This window comes from Ceratotherium simum, chromosome 8 (genome assembly GCF_057802395.1).
Source record: "Ceratotherium simum simum isolate JZ-2026a chromosome 8, ASM5780239v1, whole genome shotgun sequence".
NCBI lineage: Eukaryota > Metazoa > Chordata > Mammalia > Perissodactyla > Rhinocerotidae > Ceratotherium > Ceratotherium simum.
The window spans coordinates 10,722,593-10,743,237 of record NC_141907.1 but is presented as its reverse complement, the minus strand read 5'-3'; the positions used below and the strand labels follow the sequence as shown (position 1 = coordinate 10,743,237).

The 20,645-nt window shown below is 41.3% G+C and overlaps 1 long non-coding RNA gene across 4 annotated transcripts in view; it reads right to left on the bottom strand.

The window, feature by feature from the left end:
* Positions 1–20,645, bottom strand: part of LOC147916388 (uncharacterized) — a 321,234-nt gene that overhangs the window by 270,858 nt on the left and 29,731 nt on the right. For 3 of the 4 annotated variants that reach the window (XR_015552863.1, XR_015552865.1, XR_015552866.1), the window contains 2 exons: positions 14,107–14,208; positions 9,884–9,950 (listed from right to left, as the gene is read on the bottom strand). This is a non-coding gene — a long non-coding RNA (uncharacterized LOC147916388). Of the gene's footprint in view, positions 1–9,883; positions 9,951–14,106; positions 14,209–17,307; positions 17,493–20,645 lie in introns of all 4 variants that reach the window. The other variant, XR_015552864.1, reaches the window with a different exon arrangement.

Below are 20,645 nucleotides of genomic sequence, written 5' to 3'. Positions count from 1 at the left end.
TACATACACACAAGATCTTGATTCCAGGCCCAGTTGACAGCAAATTGACTTTGAAGGCAAAGCCTGGCCAGTACTCCTCATTTTTAACCTAGGAAAAAAGAAACTAGTCTTGACCCAGTCCCAAGTACAGAATTCTCTGTAGGTGGGAGAAATATGAAGACAAGAAAACAAGAGGTGATTTGTAAGGGAAAATGAAGCATACAGCAACTTAGATTCCCCAAGGTTCCTAAACTAGTAGTTAATTGAATCCAGTGTTCCAAGACTTTAATTTCAAACAAGGTCTTTGGGAGAAACAGTCGCTATCCCTCAGGCCAAATGAAAACAATTTTCCTTAACTCTGAGGCCTAACAAAGCTCCCAACTTCTGCCTTAATCCTTGTGCACACAGGGTAAGTCTGAACCATAGGGGACTTTCCAAGGCAGGCTCTGAGCTTCACTTCCCTCTGCCCCTCCCATACCCCAGCTTATCTGCAAACCCTTATAGGTATTCAGTAATTCAAAGCCCTCTGCATGAAAACACCAGACTTCCCAGAAGTGAGTCCTTGCCAACCTGACCTAGGCCATATGTGGCCCCCAGGTCTTGGTTTGGAGTCAGGATGCAGAATGAATCTCTCCATCTCTTGTAGCAATTTGCTTTGTCCTTATTATCATTTCCTTGTTACCTCTTGCATTAGAGTGACCTCATTCATTTATTCATAAGTAGATATTTATTTAATGTTTACTGTATATTAGAACTGAAGACACACAGAATAATAATAATAATAACAACAACAATAGCTGACATGTATTGCATTTATCATGCACTAACAAAAATTAGATAAAGAGAAAAAATCTGGATCATTCTTTATCTCATTTAATCCTCACAAAAATCCTAGCAGGTTGGTACTATTAGCATTGCCATCTTACAAATGAGGAAACAACAGGCAAACAGAGTGAATGACCAGCTGAATCAACTTAAGATAATTTTATCTGTAAGTAACAGAAAAATCAACCTAGTGTGGCTTAAACAATGAGGGAGATGTATTATCTAACGCGACAGGAAAAACAGAGGGAGGCAGCTCCAGGATTGGTGAATTCAGGGACTTCATACCTAGGTTATTTCCAGGCTTTCTCCCTGCCAGCCCCTTAGTCCTCAGATGGGGTCTTCTCAGAGCTGCAACAAGGTTACAGCAGTTTCAAGAGACTCACCTAGACACAGCAATCCAAAGGAAGAGATCAAGAACACTTCTTTTCTTAGTGTCCATGTTAGTTTCCTAGGGCTGCTATAACTAAGGACCACAAATTGGGTGACTTAAAACAACAGAAATGTAATCACTCACTGTTCTGGAGGCCAAATTCTGAAATCAAGGTGTCAACAGGGCCATACTCTCTCTGAAGCCTCTAGAAAAGAATACTTCCTTGCCTCGTTCTAGCTTCTGGTGGTTGCCAGCAATTGTTGGCATTCCTTGGCTTGTAGATGCATTGCTCCAATCTCTGCCTCTGAGAGATTGTTTTCCCTGTGTGCATGCTCCTCTATCTCTTTTCCTCTTTTTATAAGGACACTAGATATTTTGTATTTATGGCCCACCCTATTCAGTATGACCTCGTCTTAACTTGATTACATCTGCAAAGACCCTGTTTCTAAATAAGGTCACATTCACAGGTGCAGAGGTTAGGATTAAATACATCTTTTTGGAGGAAAAAATTTAACCCACAGCAGTGTCTTATTTTAAGAGCTAGAAAACCTTTCCTAAAAGCCCCCTAGCCAACCTCTTATATCTCATTGCTCAGAATTGCATCATGTGCCCAAGCCTAAACCGATCACTGCCAAGGGTAGTGGGGACCCCCATGATCAGCTTAGACCAATCAGAACTTACCTGAGGGCCTGGGAAAAGTACACAATGTCTCTCAAAGCAGTATGAGGCTAGACGAGGAGATTAAATACCTGAACATCACTAAGGAATAAAGAAGTGAAAATTGATGAAATTGATGTCTCTAGGAAGAGCAACCAACAGTGTCTGCTACACTTGCCCATGGTCCTACATGGGTTTCTGATTCCAGAGCCTGAAGTCTATGAGCTCTCAAACCTCCATTTAAACATCTGCTATGGCACCTTTCCTTATATTCTGCAAGGCCTGGTGCTGTGGGCTTTATAGATACTTTCTCCTTTAACCCATGTCACAATCCAATGAAGCGCATACCTTTACCATCCCTATTTGAGAGATGATAAACTGAGGTATTAAGCCCAAGGTTGCACAGCTTTTGGAGGTAAATGTTTATGAAATGCAGTGGTCTACCTACAGACTATGAGCAACTCAAGGCAAAAACTATATCAAACTCATTTTGGGAACCCAGCACCCAGCACCATGCGTGCCGTAGAAAAAAATGTTTGGTAAATGTTTGCTAAATGAAGATTCTAGACTTCTTTCCCAGAAAATCCTTTGTCAATTCTCAAGAGGTAATTTTAATTCTAATTTCTGCACGGCATTCATTTCTCCTATATCGGGTCCACCATCATGACTAAGAAATCCTTCCTTGCACACCTAAATGGAACTTGGTTCTTTTGATCGTGGAAGCTAATGTATAAACTGAGGTCCTTTGCTCCTCTTGGCTTACGTGAGCCTAAAAATGTGCCAGTTGTTTTTCTTGGGGAAGGAATGCCCACCACATAATCCATCCCCCAAATTACAACGAGTGCTCTGAATAGAAAGCCCTGTGTTTCATGATCAGGGAGGAGGTAGGAAAGGATGGCAAGGGCAGAGCCTGGAAGAGAATATTCAGATGCTTCTTTTGTGAAGCAAGTTAGGAGAAAGAGCACTGGTTTCAGATTGACGCTGGATTGTTTTCTTAGTTCAACAGCTAAATAGCATAGTTCTTGAACCTGGGCAAGTCACTTCCCTCTTCAGGGCTCAGTTTCCTCATCTATGAAATGAAGCAGTTAAATTAGATTATGTATAAGTTCCCTTCAGCCATCACATTCAAAGCTTGGGAATCATGTCTTCCTAGGTTTACTGTGAGCATTCCAACTCTGCTTCTCTCTGCCTTTCTTCCATTTGTTATGTCCATTTGTTAATTTACAGATCTGTGTGGTGACAATGACATGAAGGATAATAAATTAAAATTATGATTCCCCTGAATAGTTTGGTTTAAAACTGCTTCTACATTCAGTATCTTGATTCTTTCTTATGACAGCTCTGTAAGGGTACTAATTTTCCCATTTTTAAAAATCAATAAATTGGAAAATGATAAGGCTTGTCAAAAGTTACTCAGCTAAAAAGTGACAAATCCAGACCTGAAATCACGTGTTTAGCTCCCAGTTAGTATCCTAGAGTCTGATGCCTCAGCACACAGAATCTCACAGCACACAGGACCCCTTCCTTCACCAATGCTAGAAGAGCCCTGACTTAACATTTATCCTACAGAGATGAAAGAGTGTAGATAAAATCTTTAACTTGGATTACAATTTCCTTTGTTATATTAGAGTTAAGGTATAACTCATTCACAAGAAATACAACATAAGGAAAAACTGTCTAAAAACTAAGTTGTCTGAAAGACAATAAGTTACTTTGAGAGATGGTGAGCTGCCCATCATAGACAATGTTCAAGCACAGGATAAATGAACTCCTGATGGGACTAATCAGACTTTGGATAAGAAATTGCTCAATCTTCTGTGAGATGTCGTTTACACTGAGATGATTTGGAGACTTGTTTTTAGCTTCTTTGGAGGTTTTTTCTAGTAAAAATAAATAAATCTATATACCAGAAAGGAACAATGGAAATTTGAAATTAAAAACACAGCACCATTTACATTAACATAAAAAATATATTAAATTCTTAAGTACAAATCTAAAAAAGTATGTATAAGATTTATATGCAGCAAACTGCAAAACTCTGATTAAAAAAATCAAAGAATATCTAAATAAATGGAGAGATAGGAAGTCACAAAACAATTGACACAAAGATTTATAGAACACAATAGATAGCCCAGAAATAGACCCTAACAAATATAGTCAACTGACCCTTGACAATAAAAACAAAGGCAGTGGAGAAAGGATAGCCTTTTCAACAAATGGTTCCAGAGCAAAACAAATAAATAAATATGGATAGATACAGGCCTTATACCTTTTACAAAAATTAACTGGAAATGGGTCATAGACCTAAATTTAAAAAGCAAAACTATGGAAGATAACATAAGAGAAAATCTAAGGGACTTTGATTTTGGTGATGACTTTTAAGATACAACACCAGCAGAACAATCCATGAAAAGACAAATCGACAAGTTGGATTTCATTAAAATGAAAATATTTTGGGGCGGGGCGGGCCTGGTGGCGCAAGCGGTTAAGTGCGCGCGCTCCACTGTGGCTGCCTGGGGTTCGCTGGTTCGGGTTCCGGGCGCATGCCGACGCACTGCTTGGCAAGCCATGGTGTGGCGGCGTCCCATATAAAGTAGAGGAAGATGGGCACGGATGTTAGCCCAGGGCCAGTGTTCCTCAGCAAAAAAAGAGGAGGATTGGCAGATGTTAACGCAGGGCTGATCTCCTCACCAAAAAAAAAAAAAAAAAAAAAATTAAAATATTTTGCTCTGTGAAAGACACAGTTAAGAGAATAAAAAGACTAGGCACAGACTGAGAGAAAATATTTTGAGAATACTTATCTGATAAAAGACTTGTAGCTGAAACATACAAAGAACACTTAAACTTCAAGAGTAAGAAAGCAAACTACCCAATTTAAAAATGGAGAAAAGATCTGAACAGATCCCTCACCAAAATAACATACAGATAGAAAATAAGCATATATAAATAGAGAATTACAAATTAAAATGCTAAGAGCAACCATACAAGATACCACTACACACTTGTTAGAATGGCTAAAATCAAAAATACTGACAACACCAAATGCTGACAAGAGTGGGAAGCAATGTTCATTGCTGGTGGGAATGAAAAATGATACAGTCACTTTGGAAGACAGTTTGGCAGTTTCTTAAAAGCTAATCATAGACTTACCATACAATCCAGCAATCAGGCTCCTAAGTATTTACCCAAATGAGTTGAAAACTTATGTCCACACAAAAACCTGCACACGAATGTTTATAGCAGCTTTATTCATAATTGCCAAAAACTGGAAGCAACCAAGATGTCTTCAATAGGCAAATGGATAAACAAACTGTGGTACTTCCATACAATGAAATATCACTCATCACTAAAAAGAAACGAGCTATCAAGCTATGAAAAGATATGGAGAAACTCAAATGCATATTGCCAGGTAAAAGAAGCCAGTCAGAAAAGGCTACCTACTGTGTGATTCCAACTCTACGACATTCCAGAAGAGGCAAAACTATGGAGACAGTAAAAAGATCAGTGGTTGGAAGGGGTTCAGGGATGGGGAAGGGGTAGAATATGTGGAACACAGGGAAATTTTCGAGCAGTGAAACTATTCTGTACGAAACCGTAATGTCGGATACATGACAACATGCATTTGTCAAAACCCATAGAATATACAACACCAAGAGTAAATCCTACTGTAAACTATGGACTTGAGTTAATAATAATGTCTCAATATTGGTTCATCAGTTTTAACAAATGTACTAGTGCAAGATGTTAATTACAGGGTAACCTGTACAGAGGCAGGAGAGGGAGAAGACAGTTAAGGCGCTCTGGGGTGCTCTAGCTGAAACTGCATGCATATGTTTTGAAATCTTGACAGCTAGAAGCATGCCCCTGACGTTTGAAGGCTGCCAGCAATTCTTCTGCTTCTTCAGAGACGGAGGCTCAAATTCCTCCACGGAAGGAGGAAGACAGTGCTTTTGTTTAGGGCAAAACACTTTCAGGGCATTTTTAACTAGATAAAGGTAAAGTAAGATCCAGTCATATCTTTGAGATGCATTACTGGGCCAATGTTTTAGAGGAAGCCTTAGTAATTCTCCCTCAAGGCCTCCAGAGGGTTGAGGGCCTGGACCGGGTTTAGGAGAAGTCCACCTATTCAAGGCACTCCCTCTCAGAGTGGTCAGCTGGGCATCGCAATGTGGAGATACGCAAGGGCTAAAAAGAAAGCAGTAGTGTAGGGGCCCCTCTAAGGAAGGGCTTGGCTAGGAACAGCCATATGTAGTAATACCGCCTGCATTGTAATTCCTTTCTCATTTCACAGCCTTCAGCAATGCCTTAGAAACTGCATTATAGAGAATTAACGGACAGATCTAGCTTGTGCTTTAGGAAAAACAGTCCTGAGGAGTCACAGCTCCGAGGAAAGGCTCACTTGAGTAAGCCAGAGGCAACCTGATAATATTCAAACCCCAAGAAGGCAGAGCAGTGTGTGTTTGATTAAATGGCACAGATAATAAGGGAGAAATGAAAAGGGAGAGAAAGCTCCGTGATGGAGAGCTAAGGGCAGACTTTCTGGCTGCACCTGAAGTGTATAAGATTGGGATACCAGGAGGGAGAGAGGGCTTTCCTAGCAAAGGCCCATGGGAGCAAATGTGTCACAGAGCAACTCACTTCTTAAAAAGTAAGTTTCTTTTGGAAATGTCATTTGATACTTTTTTCCAATAAATTTGTAGAAAAGAAATTGTCTCCTTGTACAAATTTTAGAACCGGTTTGCCAGCCAGAAGATAAACACACACACACACTCACTCACTCACACACATGCATGCTGAGTAGTTGTTGAAGGAGTCACAAAGTATGTCTGGCTCACTCTGGAGTTATTTTTCCTTCTCAGGCTTGAACGCAAAATCGTGTTTTCATATTCCTTTCAACCGAGTCCTGTGGATCTGCTTAATAAGATTCAGACTTTCATTCCTCTGTCTCAGGAACTGAAGAAAGAGCAGTCTTGGGGGGGTCAGCCCTGCTGGAATTCTCAGCAGACTTGACAATGGAAAAGTTCAAACATTATGGCCTCTAGTTATTTTCTAAAACAAACAAAACCAAAGCAAGACTCGTAGGCTCTTTCACGGCTTACATTACTAAAATTCTCTCTCTCTCATTTTTTCTTGGTTTAACTTTTTTTTCCTCCCTCCTCCACATATTCTTCAAAAACATGTGAGTCATGAGTGCACTTGGAACTCGACTGATGATTACCCACATATCAGTGTGAAATGTCAGAAAGCAAATTAAGCAAAAGTTTTGGCAGGGGAGGTAACTCAAGGTGGAGAGAGGCGGGAGCTACCTTTTCAGATCTGAGGAAACCAGATTTGGGGAACCAGAGGAAGGAGGACAGGCGAGAGGCCAGGACCAGAGACGCAAGGAAGTTGGCAAGGACAAAGCTCATGGCCAGAGGCTGAAGGCAATCTAAGAAGATGCAGGAAGTTGGGGCAAAGCCAAAACTATCACACTCCCATGAGGCATGCTGAGACCTTGGTGGTGGAGAGGGGAAAATATATGAGGTGAAGCAGGCAGTCATCCTGGGGACTAATCTAGCTAAGGTGCTGATCTGCGCAGTCTTTGCAGTGTGGTGAACCAATCGCCACACACCCATAACCTCTTCGCTGAGTATCTCCACCACTTCCTTGCCTTAACTGAGAACTGGCTTTCCCCTGGTAACGATGATTCCTTTGCAGTCATCCCAGATGGAATCTGCCCATTCTCGACATGTCCCTCCACAATCCTCAGAGCTGTGGTCAGCACGCTGGGTCCCCAGTGCCAACCCCAGCTGCCTATGTTCTTATGTGAAAATCCCTGTCCTCTTGAAGCTCAGGTCCTCCAGCTATTCCAGCCCCTGCCCCCACTATGCTGTTTCTAACCACTACTTGGCCATTACTCACTCTGCAGATAGTTTGAATGATGGTGCTAGTAGTATCTGGCCCATAGCCTTCCTTTCATCTCATATCACCTTTCATCTCATATCATGTGACTTCAACATTCACAATGTCCAGCCCATACGATCTCCAGACTTCTCAGGTCCATGGCTCCCTCATCTCAAAGTCTCTCCTCCTCTCTCCACGCAGCACTCACTTTCATCCATTATTCCACAAATGGTAACCAACATCTACCATTCACTGTGCACTGGGCATGGTGCTGGAGATGCTGAAGTGAATACAGTTCCTTCCCTCAAGGAGCTTATAGTCTAATAGGAGAGAGAGTCACATAGGAGAAGGACAAATAGGAACTTAATCTTGTAGGAAGGATGTGGCAACAGGACCCCTCTCAGCATAAAGGCAGGACCTACAGTGTTGACATGGTGGATAACCCATCTGGGCTATAGCAGGACCCATCAGTGGACCCCATCAGAGGGGTCTGACTCCAGTAGAAGGTAGGGGGAGACTAGCATTAGCTACACAGTGTCTCACAAACCCTGTTGAGGGTAGCGCTAAGTCTTCAAATGAGGAAAAAACCTGATTATCAATTAGAATCTAGGCAGAAGCCCAATCATAAGCATGGGATCTTATTCATCTCTATAACGTGGCATCTAATACTATGCTAGCTCATGGCAGTTGCTCAGTAAATGTTTTCCAAACAGAACTCAACCACAAACATAATAAGTATGATAAGAGCCAGAAGGGAAAAGCTACAGAATAATCTATGGGGCATCAAGCAGGCAGGTTGGATACCTTAGCAAGACCAGTTCTAGATCCCACTTACCCTTGTGGATGGGGTTCCTAAAATACTCCACAATTTGGTTCTCAGGGCCCAGGCCTGCCTAACACTACAGGTGGGAGGTGATCAGCATCAGGAGCTGGATGGGTACAGGACAATCAGGGCTAACTCAGGGTCAGCCTAGCTCAGAAGCAGCATGTGGCACCAAGAGGAACCTAAAGCAGAAGCAAATCCATTTTCCAACTGAAACCTCTTTTACACCTTTTGTGGTTGTGAAAACTAACCAGCTTACTAGAATATGGACCACCAGATTCTACAGCAGGGACCCCCAACCTGGGTCCCCAGCAGAGTTCCCATACCCATAGCAGTCTTCAAAGGTGACCAGGGGATTCCCAGGGCATTTTTATTACCATTAAAATCCTAACAGAATTTAAGGCTGTCCAGGCTAACCAAAGTATCCTTATTTTTGACTGAAATTAGAGCTGATTCAGTGTGCTAACACTGGTCATGTAGATCAGAAACTATGATTAGAGATTATATGTGCATTTGATTAAATTTAAATGGGGAAGTGAATCAAATATTTATTATTAAGTACAGTTTGCTTGACAAAATCTTTCAAAACATGTTGTACTTTGCAGAGAGTTAATATAAGAGGCCTTGTTGGTATAGAAAGGTTGGAAATCATTTGACAAGGAGCAAGAAAAAGCTTGTACATTTTATCAGCTCATTACATGGGGCCAGAAGCATCTCATTCTTTGCCTGAGGAGATGCTGAAAATGTGTGTTAATTCTCGGCTCTTCTTCAGAGAACCGCATGACCTTGGACAGAGCAGGCTTGTTTAGAAATCAAGCATATATCCTGTCTTTTATGCACAAAGCGTACCTGAGAGTAATCAAAGAGTTAATGAGGGGATCCTCTTTCTAAAAGTATTCAGCTGTATTCTTTGCCCATGGTTCTCCGTATCATTGAATAAGAGAATACAAGCTTTAGATATGAACAAACCTGGATTTGAAACACAGCTTTCCCACTTTCGTACATGACTTTGGACAAATGTATCATGGAAGACACGCAGCTGCAAATATCAAAAATGCCGATAAATAGTGGCTTAAAAAGCTGGAGGTTGTTTTTCTTGTATAACAAGAAATCAGCTACAGTAATTTCAAAATGGAGCAATTCCTTAAAGACATTACCAAGCAACTGAGTTCTGATTCAATTTCTGCTCTTATCCAAGTGCATATATAAGTGTCCATCCTCTCTGTGGCATGATCACTGTTACCCCTCCAGCCATTGCATCTACATCCCAGGTATGAAGAAGAGGGAAGGGAAAGGGGCAGAAAATATTCACCAATCTAAATCTATTTTTATGAGGGAAACATTACCTTATTTGGAAGCCTCATTCAGTACATTTCTGCTTATATATCTTCACTGGCATACTGCAGGGACAGTCTGGATAATAAGCAATTGACAAAGAATTGACATTTAAGTAATGTATATAAATCAAATATATAAACATAAAGATTTTCTTCAAATAGAAATAAAGACTCTAAAAGTAAAAAGTAACAAATCCTATTGAAATCCATCAAATATGTTAAAATTAGTGAAGATGTTTTAGTTATACACATAGTTAATAATAAGTTTAAATGAGTTACTTATGGGAAAGGAGGGTGAAGAAGGAATAAAGGGATGAAGGGAGAAATGTAAGGAGAAAATCCCATTGATCACTTTTGCTGTTGTGAAAATTGGTAAATAAAAGTAATCAAGCATTTATCCTGCCTTTTCTGTACAAAGCATATTTGAGGGTATTCAAAGGCTTAATGAGGGGATTCTCTTTATAGCAGTAATCCAGCTTAAAAGAAAAATTAAAAAGGATAAAATTGGAAACACATTTTGTGAACACTAATGAAATAATGGATCTAGGCAGTGATCATGGATAACTGCTAACATCACAGAAAGACAGTCGGTTAGATGTGATGGAAAAATACACCATTGTCTAAAGATTGTGGTATTCTTGTCAAAAACCCCAACCTGAGTCTATCAAACTTCAAGGTCTAACTACCAATTTACAGGAAATAGAGGGGCAGAGGAACATGTGAAATGATGCCACAGGGATTCAATCAGCAAAATCCAGAACACAGGAAAGGTAACAGGCCAAACAAGTAGTTTTTCAACAAATAAATTCCAGGGGAAAAAAGGACGAGAGGAGGAGAGAGAAGAGATTTACAAAGACGTAAAGCATATCCAGCAATTGCAATGTACGAAATTTATTTGACTCCTGATAGGAAAAACTATAAAAAGAATATAAAATAACTGGAGAAATTTGAACACTGACTCAATATTTCATTATTATAAGTAACTATTTTGAATTATTTAGATATAAAAATAGTATTGTCGTTATGTTTCCTTAGAGAGTTCTTTCCTATTAAATACATGCTGAAACCCATGTGGATTAAATTATATAATGTCTGGGATTTGCTCCAAAATAATTCAAGTAGAAAGTGGAAGTGGATGTAGGCACAGACGAAATAATATTGGCCATGAGTTGATAATTGTTGAAATTGCACATGAGTATATGGGAGTTTATTATACTATTCTCTCTACTTTTTTATATGTTTAAAGTTTTCCATAATCATTTTTAAAATACTAACCAACCTTAGAATGAATAGCATTAGACAAAAGTACCATTGAACTTAACCCAAAGTGAAGAAAAAGCCATTCTGAGCCAATCATTTCCCTCATGGAACTAGCCAAGATTCCTCCCCAGTGCCCGAGTGAGGAGGGCCTAAAGTTTATATCAGAACCAGAGGGCTCTCATGCGGAAAGTAGCAGTATAACAAAATGTATGGTTTCCATGCAAGTCTTTGTATCATCTTCATAAAATTCTGAATTAAAAAAATCTTTTCAGATTTTATTACAAATACTTAAATTGTCTGATCCTCCTTTACCATAAAAATCCATATATGATTGCCTCAAATGATCAAGCAAATAAATAACCCCTTGGTAGAGTATTTTTACTTAGCAAATCTTTTTTTCTTTCTCCAGGTATGCTCTCAGTTAAGAATTCACATATATTTTCACATAATTATGAGATTTTAAAGAAAAGAAAATGTGACCATGAAGAAGTAAGATAATTTGCAAAATATCCCAAATTAAATTTGTTCACTCACTAAGTCAACAAATATTTGAGAGCCTACACTCCACTGGGCATTGTCCTGGGTTCTAAGAGTCAGTGCTGAGGAAAAACAAAAGGTGCAGCCTTTTCCTGGTAGAGCTCCCAGCATGGGGAGACCTGGGGAGAAAGAGCATACAACAAAGACGCCCATGAATAACTGTAAATTACAACCTAAGTACATAGCAGCATTATTCTTAATAGTCAAAAGGTGCAAGCAACCCAAGTGTCCATCAGTAAATGAAAGTATAAAAAAATGTGGTAAATACATGCAACAGAATATTATTCAGCCTTAAAAAGGAAAGACAAGGACATTCTGGCATTTGTTACAACATGGATGAACCTTGAGACCATTACAGTAAGTGAAATAAGCCAGCCACAAAAAGACAAATACTATTTGAGTCCACTTACATGAGGTACCCAGAATAGTCAAGGGCATAGAGACAGTAAGTAGAACAATGTTTGCCAGGGGCTAGGGAAGGGGGAATGGACACTTGTGTTTAATAGATACAGAGTTTCAGTTTTGCAAGATGCAAAGAGTTTTGTAGATTGATGGTGTTGGTGATGGTGGCACAACAATGTGAATGTACTCAATTCCACTGACATGTACACTTAAAAATAGTTAAGATGGTAAGTTTTATGTTACGTGTATTTCACCACTACTAAGAATTTTTTAAAAAATTGCAACCTAGGGTAAATGCCACCAAGAAGAGATATAGCTGTTTAAGTGGACACTATTGGCTGCCTCCCAGCATCTATTCCCCACTCTCTCTTTTCTAATATAACTCATATTTGTTTAGGGGTCCATTTCTCCCCCACATAGTCATGTGACTCAGGAAACACTAATACTTTTCTGCCTCTACTGGTGGATCCTGATTAGTCCAAGGCAATCACACCATGATACCGCTCTGACAACTATTATTGGTCTGAGGAGTGCTTTGGTACATGAACTATGTTGGTCCAGTTATATTGAAGTAAAGCGTTTTTATTCCATGGTTGGAGGAGATGGAAACAAGAAAGCAGATTGGCTCCATTGCTGCTGCAAGCCATTTTGTGAACATGAGGGGAACCTGCTATAGGTTGAAGGTAATGCAGAAAACAAATCGTGGAAAAACTCAAAGAACCTTGTTACAGAGAGAAGTCATTGACATTGGTGAGCCACCAAAACAACCAATTCTGTAGCCTTTCCTACCTCTGAACTTAACTATTATATGAGATAGAGCATATCCTTATTATATAAGCCAGTTTAAGTTGAGTTCCTGGTAGTTCGCCTCAAGTAATCCTATCTGAAGTAATAATACCAAAGAAGCAATGAACAGGAGTAACTGTCCCAGTTGTAGAGTTCAGGACAAGTAGCATCCATGTCATGGCAACACCATGTGCAAAGGCCTTGTGGCAAAAAGCGTGAAGCTCCTGTCCAGGAGTTCCAGGAAATGAAAGAAGCCCAGTTTGGTAGAAGTTCAGAGGGAGGAGGTGGGAGGTGAACTATGCTAAAAAAGATGAGGTTGAGAGATGGGGGGAGCGAGACCCCGCAAGTAGGTCCTACTAAGATTTGGGTCTTAATAATAATCGGAAGCCATTGGAGTGTTTTATGACATTGTGAGGACATGATCAGACCTCCTTTCAACTAGATACTACAATGTGGAGAACTGAATGGAGGAAAGTCAAAATGGAGGCAGAGAAATGAGAATTTCAGGCAAAAGATAATGGCAGCTTAGACTAGGGCAGAGGCTGTGGAGATGGAGAAAAGTGAAGAGATTTGTGAGCTTTTTGGAAGGCAATATCAGTGGAACTTGGTGCTGGATCAAATATAAGTTGCGGAAGAAGAAGGAAGTGTCTGGGATGATTTCTAAGTGTCCAGATGTAACAGGATGATGATAAGGCTTTTGTACAGTAAGGGACGCTTAAAGAGAAACAGATTTGGGGAGAAAGATCTTGAACTGTTAGCAAGGATAGAACTACTACCTAACTTAAACTTGATTTAAATAGCACTCAATTATAATTAATAGGAATAGTAATAGTTCCCATTTACTAAGCATTTATCCTGTGACAGAATCTATACAATGCACTGCATTTGATATTCATCAGTGCAGAAGACTATATATTCTCAAGAGCACTACAACAGTCTCTCTCGTCCCATGTGCTCTTCCACAATGTCACCCTGCCCCTGCTCCCATCAAGAGGTGGTGTCTATGTCCCCTGGGCAGGCTTGCAACTGCTCTAGCCAATAGAATATGTCAGAAGTGACACTATTTGATTTCTGAGATTAAGTCATAAAAAACCACACAGCTTCTGACAAGTTCTCTTGGGACACTCATTCTGGGAGAAGCCAGACCATGTAAGTGGTCCAACTATTCTGAGACCACCAAGCTGGGGAGGTCACATAGAGGCACTCAACTCAGTTGAGCTCCCAGCCAACAGTCAACGCCAACTTACCAGCCAGGTGAGTGCTCCACCTTGGAAATGCATCCTCCAACTCCACTCTGGTCACTGCAGCTGTTGCCATGAGAAGCAAACACAAACCATCCCCATTAAGCCCTGCCCAGAAGAAAAAATAACTGAGTGAGCAAAATAACTGATTGCTGTTGATCTTTCATGGCACTGTTTTAGGGATGGTTTATTACATTCCTCCACCATTGTATAGGTGAAAAAATGAAGACTGACAGAGATTAATGTAACTTGCCCAGGATCACAGTGCTAGTGAGCACAGGAGCCAGAATTCAAGTGAAATCTCTCTGGCCCAAAACCTGTGCTATTTCTTAAATCTCATCACTGCCATCTTTTTGTCACATCCCAAAATTAAACTGCTATTTGTATTCTAAACCTTGCACCTTGTCCCAAAATACGTCTTCAAACCCTCACCTCAAACACATGCATTTTGAAAGTTATCTATTCCGTTTAAAAACAGCAACCCACTAGTAAAATATGGACAATTGCAAGCACTTGAAAAGTTTTTTGTGTGTGTCTCCCATACCTCTTCCCAAGCAGTCGGGAATTGATATGAAATTAAAACAGACAACTTCCATTTTCTTTCCAGAGAGATTTATGACCACTGTCTACAGAATTTAAAGCCATAAAGTGAACTGTAAAACAAAATGTTTTAAAATAATATGTTTAAAGGAAAGTAATGTTATATACAATTAGGGTAAAAATGATCAGAAGTGATAGTTGCTGAGTAAAAGTAAAAAGAGAGAAATATGAGCTATAAGGGTAACAGCATTTCATGAAGCACTAATCCATCAGCAAGGAGCACAAATCAAGAGAATAATCAGGTATATTAATGACTTCAGAGTAACGTTCTCTTACTAATCAGACATCTTAACATGGAACTCCATCCCTTTGCCCCTGTCTTAGTCCAGGCCCTTAGGATTTCGTCCCTGTGGCCCTGCAGCCTCTCTCAGTTGGTTGTTCTGTCCTCTAGCCTCACCACGTGTTACACCAACATCCCACACTCCACCCCACCTCATCCTCTCTTCCAAGGCACTCCTTCTGCTGGAAATGCCCACCCTCCGCCACTGGCAGGATAAAGCTTGCTCATGCTTGGAGTTTCCATCACATGCCAGCTCCTCAGAGATGCCTCCCCTGGGGTATTTTCCAATCTGAGATGGGGTATTTTCCTCAGAGTTCCCACTTAACAGCAAACTGAACTCTGCAGCAGCTCTCCAGCCAGCTAGTCGGCGTTCACTTAGCATACAGTATGTAAGCACACTATTCTAGATGCTGGAGGTATGATAGAGAACAAGACAGATGACGTTCCTGCTTGCAGAGACAATACTGAAATCAGAGTTTCTCAACAGGGGGCGATTTTCCCCCAGGGAACATTAGGCAGTGTCTGGAAGCATACTTGATTGTCAGGCCTGGGAGGAGTGCTGCTGGCATCTAGTGGGTAGAGGCCAGGGATGCTGCTCAACATCCTGCAACTCACAGGACAGCCCACAACAGGGAATGATGGGGCCCAAATGTCTATAGCGTTGAGGTTGAGAAGGCCTGCACTATATAAACAAATAAATGAATAAGGTCATTTCAGGGACTGCTAAGGGCCCTGAAGAAAATAAATAGGAAAATGTGATAGAGCACTGGGGCGAGAGAGGAGAAAGGTCACTCTAGAGAGACAGTAAGTGCAGACCGGAGAAGCCGAGATTCCGACTCCCCCAGTCTAGTTCAAGTCCGTGGTGCAGCTGCTGCCTCTCTCGGTGTTGTTCACAGTAACACCTTCTGGTACTGAGTGCCTACCAAGCACTGAGGACTGACCCAGAGACACACTCTATTCACGATCTCATCTCATTTAATCCAGCTCTTGATGTGAATTTCTTGTTTTTCTAAATTGAAGTTAACTTGAGAACATGGCTTGTGATTGTATTTCTTGTAAAATGCCTAGCACAGCCATGCACATGAGTGAATGAGAGGGAATAAGTGATCTTTGCAGAGCATGAAAGAGAAACTCAGGAGCTGACCTCTGCCAGTATAAAGGTGACTTATGGTCATGTATTAGTTTATTGTGGCTGCTGTAACACAGTACCACAAACTGGGTGGCTCAAAGCAACAGAAATGCATTGTATCATAGTTCTGGAGGGCAGAAGTCCAAAAATCAAGGTGTCAGCAAGGCCACGCTCCCTCAGAGACTCTGGATAGGATCCTTCCTTGCCTCTTCCTGGCTTCTGGTGGTGGCTGGCAATCCTCAGCGTTCCTTGGCTTGCACCTGCATTACTCCAACCTCTGCCTCTGTCGTCACAAGCCTTCTCCCTGGGTGTGTCTGTGTCTTCTTCTTATAAGGACACCTGTCGTATTGGATTAGGGTCCACCCTAATGACCTTAACTTGGTACATCTACAAAGACCCTATTCCCAAATAAGGTCACATTCACAGATACCCAGGGTTAGGGCTTCAACACATCTTTTGGTGGGACACAATTCAGCCCTTAAAAGGTAGAAAGGGCAAGATGGAGAGAACGCTAACTTTTCTAGGCCTGTTCACCTGCAAGTGAGAGCCACACTAGCCAAGGCCCATCTAATAAAAGTGGCTGTAAAGCACTTAATAAAATTAGATCCAGCTGTGGTAGGAAAACAGCACAAACGCTATGGTTTCTGTGGTCTTGACCCTGCCACCAGCTGGCCCAGGAAAAGGCCACACTTCCCTTGCCATTCTTCTCTCTGCTCTGGTTCCTTACCTGGAAAATAAAAAATGGCAGTAAACCCTTGCAATTTCCCAGGGCCTTGCAATGACTGAGCACCTTCTCACACATCATCAGATGCAAGCTGCCTGCTAACCTAGAAGGAGGCAGGAGCGGGACTGTCGCCCCATCTCACAATGGCTCAGCTTCCTCACCTCAAGTGTTTATTGTAATACTAATCCTCACCTGCTGGGTTAGGAGCCCATGAAATAATATCTGTAAAAGTCTGAAACATAGTGAAGACTCAATAAATCCTTTGTCAATATATCAGTAAACTACCTGGCATGAGTGTAACTTAAGTTTCTCCTTCTGGACTCACAGTTTCCTCTAATTTTTAAATAAAATGACTGAAGTCCCCAACCTACATGTTTCTGCAGGAAAAACAGGCCCCTCCTGATCACGTCTGTGAACTGGATTGGGGGAGAAGGAATTTCTTGTGTGTGTAGCCTCCTGGTTATGGCCTCTCACCTCCAAACCCAAATGCCGTCTCTCCAGTCCCGACGGCCTGTGTGGGCATCTCATGTACACTCCTGATGGCTGACTCCTGTTCTTCCTCTACATCTTTTCAACCCGAGCACGAATGGAGCCGTCTCCCTTCTATTCCTCAAAGCACCCAAGCACAATGCCGCTCTGGGAGACAGGTTTTCCTGAAGCTTTAGGAACATGGAAAGGAATTGCAACATGAGATAGAAAAGAAATTTGCTCTCAGACATCACTGATTCTAAAGTTCGTCAAGCTTTCCCACACCATCTCTCTCCTGAGTATACGTCTCCTCCCATATTGCTGGGACCTGCCTTCTCCCAACAGATCAGCTCTCCCATTACCTGCCCCCTACTCCAACAACCAAGTGCCAACTATCATCCTTACCCAGCTCACTGACTCCCACCCTTAAAGTCTCTAAAATCCCCAGGAAGAACCTGAAAAATCCATTATTGTATTAGATAGGACAATTTCAGACCCTTTAATCAATCTCTCTATTCCAAAGTAGGCTCAGGGGTCTTATCTTTTATAGTCAAAAGGCTTTTATTCTTTTATTAAAGAATAAAAAAGCATGAATTCATGTTAAGTGAAATAAGCCAGAAAGAGAAAGACAAACACTGTATGATCTCACTCATATGTGGAATATAAACCAACACATGGACAGAGAAAACTGGACTGTGGTTACCAGGGGCAGTGGGGGTGGGGGGTGGGCACAAGAGGTGAAGGGAGTCATATATATGGTGATGGACAAACAAAAATGTACAACCCAAAATTTCACAATGTTAGAAACCATTAAAACATCAATTAAAAAAAAAAAAAAAAAAGCATGAATTCTGCCACTGTCCCCTATACTCCCAGAAAGCAGAAATGACTGCAGCCTGATTTTATATAAGAATTCTTCTTTCACACCACAATGAGTAGGTTCTTAATGCATATCAGTTTCTCATGTACAGATTGGGAAACTAAGGCTGGGGAGTTTGGTTGATGTGCCAAAGAGCACAACAGTTTTTTCAACTGAACAAACATTAAGTATCAACCTACCTGGGGCAAAGCTCAGGTAAGTGGCTCATCTGGCTCAGAACCCAGTTCTGATGACTCAGCGCCACTCCAGCTGTGTGTGCCTGGAAATGCCTAAAGGACACTCCCAACACAGCAAAGTGATCTCAGCATTTTAGGGAAACTGCTGTCTCAGCTAAATTTCTCATCTTGATCTTGATATGTTCATTCAGATGACAAACTCCCACCTTAGTCTCTCACACCAAGTTTTATCCTTCTTTGAACCTTCTTTGAACCGATCTTACTGCTCATCATTGCACTGTATTCATCAGAGTTCTTAGATGCCAGCAACAGAAACAGATACTGGCCACTTAGATGGAAGAAGGATATATAAAAGGATAGCAACAGCTAACAGAATTTTAGGGAGTGCTGGAGAATATATGTCTATGTATACTTGCTAATCCAAGGAAGAAACGTACTTCAAATCTATACCCCAAAAAGTAGACTCTTAAGGAAACCTGGAGTTACCTGATCAATAGGGCACAGGATAGAATGGGGTAGGAAACAATACCAGAAGCCTGACGGTCTGGTGTGACAGTCCAAGCAAGAGACGATGAGAGTCTGAACTAAGGCACATGTTATTGAGATAGAGTGAGCAGACAAATTCAAGAAACAGTTGGAAGGACAGAGTGACAATACCTGCAGACTTCTAAGATGAGGATGAGGAAGTAAAGCATTCTAAGGCCGCTTCCTTGTTGCTACTTGGGTAATGGGATTGATGGTAGTGCCACTGACAGCAGTAGGGAATGCAACTGGAGAAGTGGGTATGGGATGGATGGCAGAGGGAGGGGGTGAGACCAGTCTGGGGCAGGCTGCGGTAGAGATAACTGTGGTACATCTCACTGAGTATGTCCATCAGGCAGATGGACTGAAGCTAAGGGGAGGTGTTGGGAAGGACACAGAGAATGGCTAACTATCCTCACAAATTTGTTCTCACTACTCCTGATGTTTGAAGTCAGTGGAACACATGAGACTGCCCAAGGAGAGATTGTAGTGAAGAAAAATGGATCAGCACCAGAACTGGGACGGCCAACTCATCCCAGTTTGCTTGGGATTTTCCAGGTTTTAGAACTAAAAGTCCCATGTCATAGAAAATTCCTCAGTCCCAGGCAAGTTAAAACCTACTGTGTAGGGAAAAAGAAACAACATAAGAGGGAGGTGATTTGCCCAGGGTCATCTCACCTGTCGGTTGCACACTATGGCTAGAACCTAGATTTCCTAACTCCCAGGCATTTTCTTCACCCTCTGCCAGACAAAAGCTAAATTGAATGAAATGAATAGGAGAGCAAAGTACTAGGGTCCAAATCCTAGATGCCTGACTCACTAGGTGTATGACTGGGTATACCAGTTGTTCTCTCTGAGCCTCACTTACCTTACCTAAAACACAAAGGAAATATATGTATACTCCCTAATCCCAGAAAGAAATGTAAATCAAAGAAAAACATAGAGGTGTTGAAAGATGGAGATCCTGCTGGCAAGCTGACAAGAGAAGGAAAGAACCATGGACAAATGGACTTCTCCCCTGATTTTGAAATCCAACCCCAAAGGTGCTGGATTTCTCATGGCCCAGCGTTCACACTGGTTTGAAAAGTTTAATCCTCACAAATTTGTTCTCACTACTCCTTTGAAAAATATGGTCCCACTACTAAAACTGTCAGGAGTAAAATATATTTCCCCCAGAAAATGCTAGTGGATTTATCACAACTGGGCCATTCATCTGTTAAAAAGCAGAACGGCATTTATTGCCAATTGCTCCCTTTATGGGAGAAAAGAAACAGGGAGCCTAATAAGCTTGGTTAATTTTTTTCTTTTATGGCTCCAGCAACTGCACTAAATATTCCGTCTGCTTTTCTTATGCAGTTTGGAGATGGCTCTGAACTTCAGAATTGCTACGAGGAAGATTCCAGGAGGAGACGCTGGGTAGAAAGAGGCTCTGAGAACTGACGCCAGTAAATGTACCTGCTGGGGCTTCACATAAAACGTCCCCGCTGGGGCTTCAAATGATCACTGATCAATTTACAACATCAAGGATGTAAGTGAAAAAAATCCACCAGTTGATGGGCAAGTTATCTGTAGTGATTTGGCTGAAATGATTTTGAAATATACTGGGTTTTTAAGTCATACAGAGAAGCAGAGTACGTTTCTGAAGGGAAGGGCTATGGAGTTAGACCCAGATCTGAGTCCTGACACTGGTTAACCGTGTGAACTTGGTTAACATCTAGGGACATCCAGAAAGCCTATTTAAAGAGCTCACCCCCCACCATCCCACA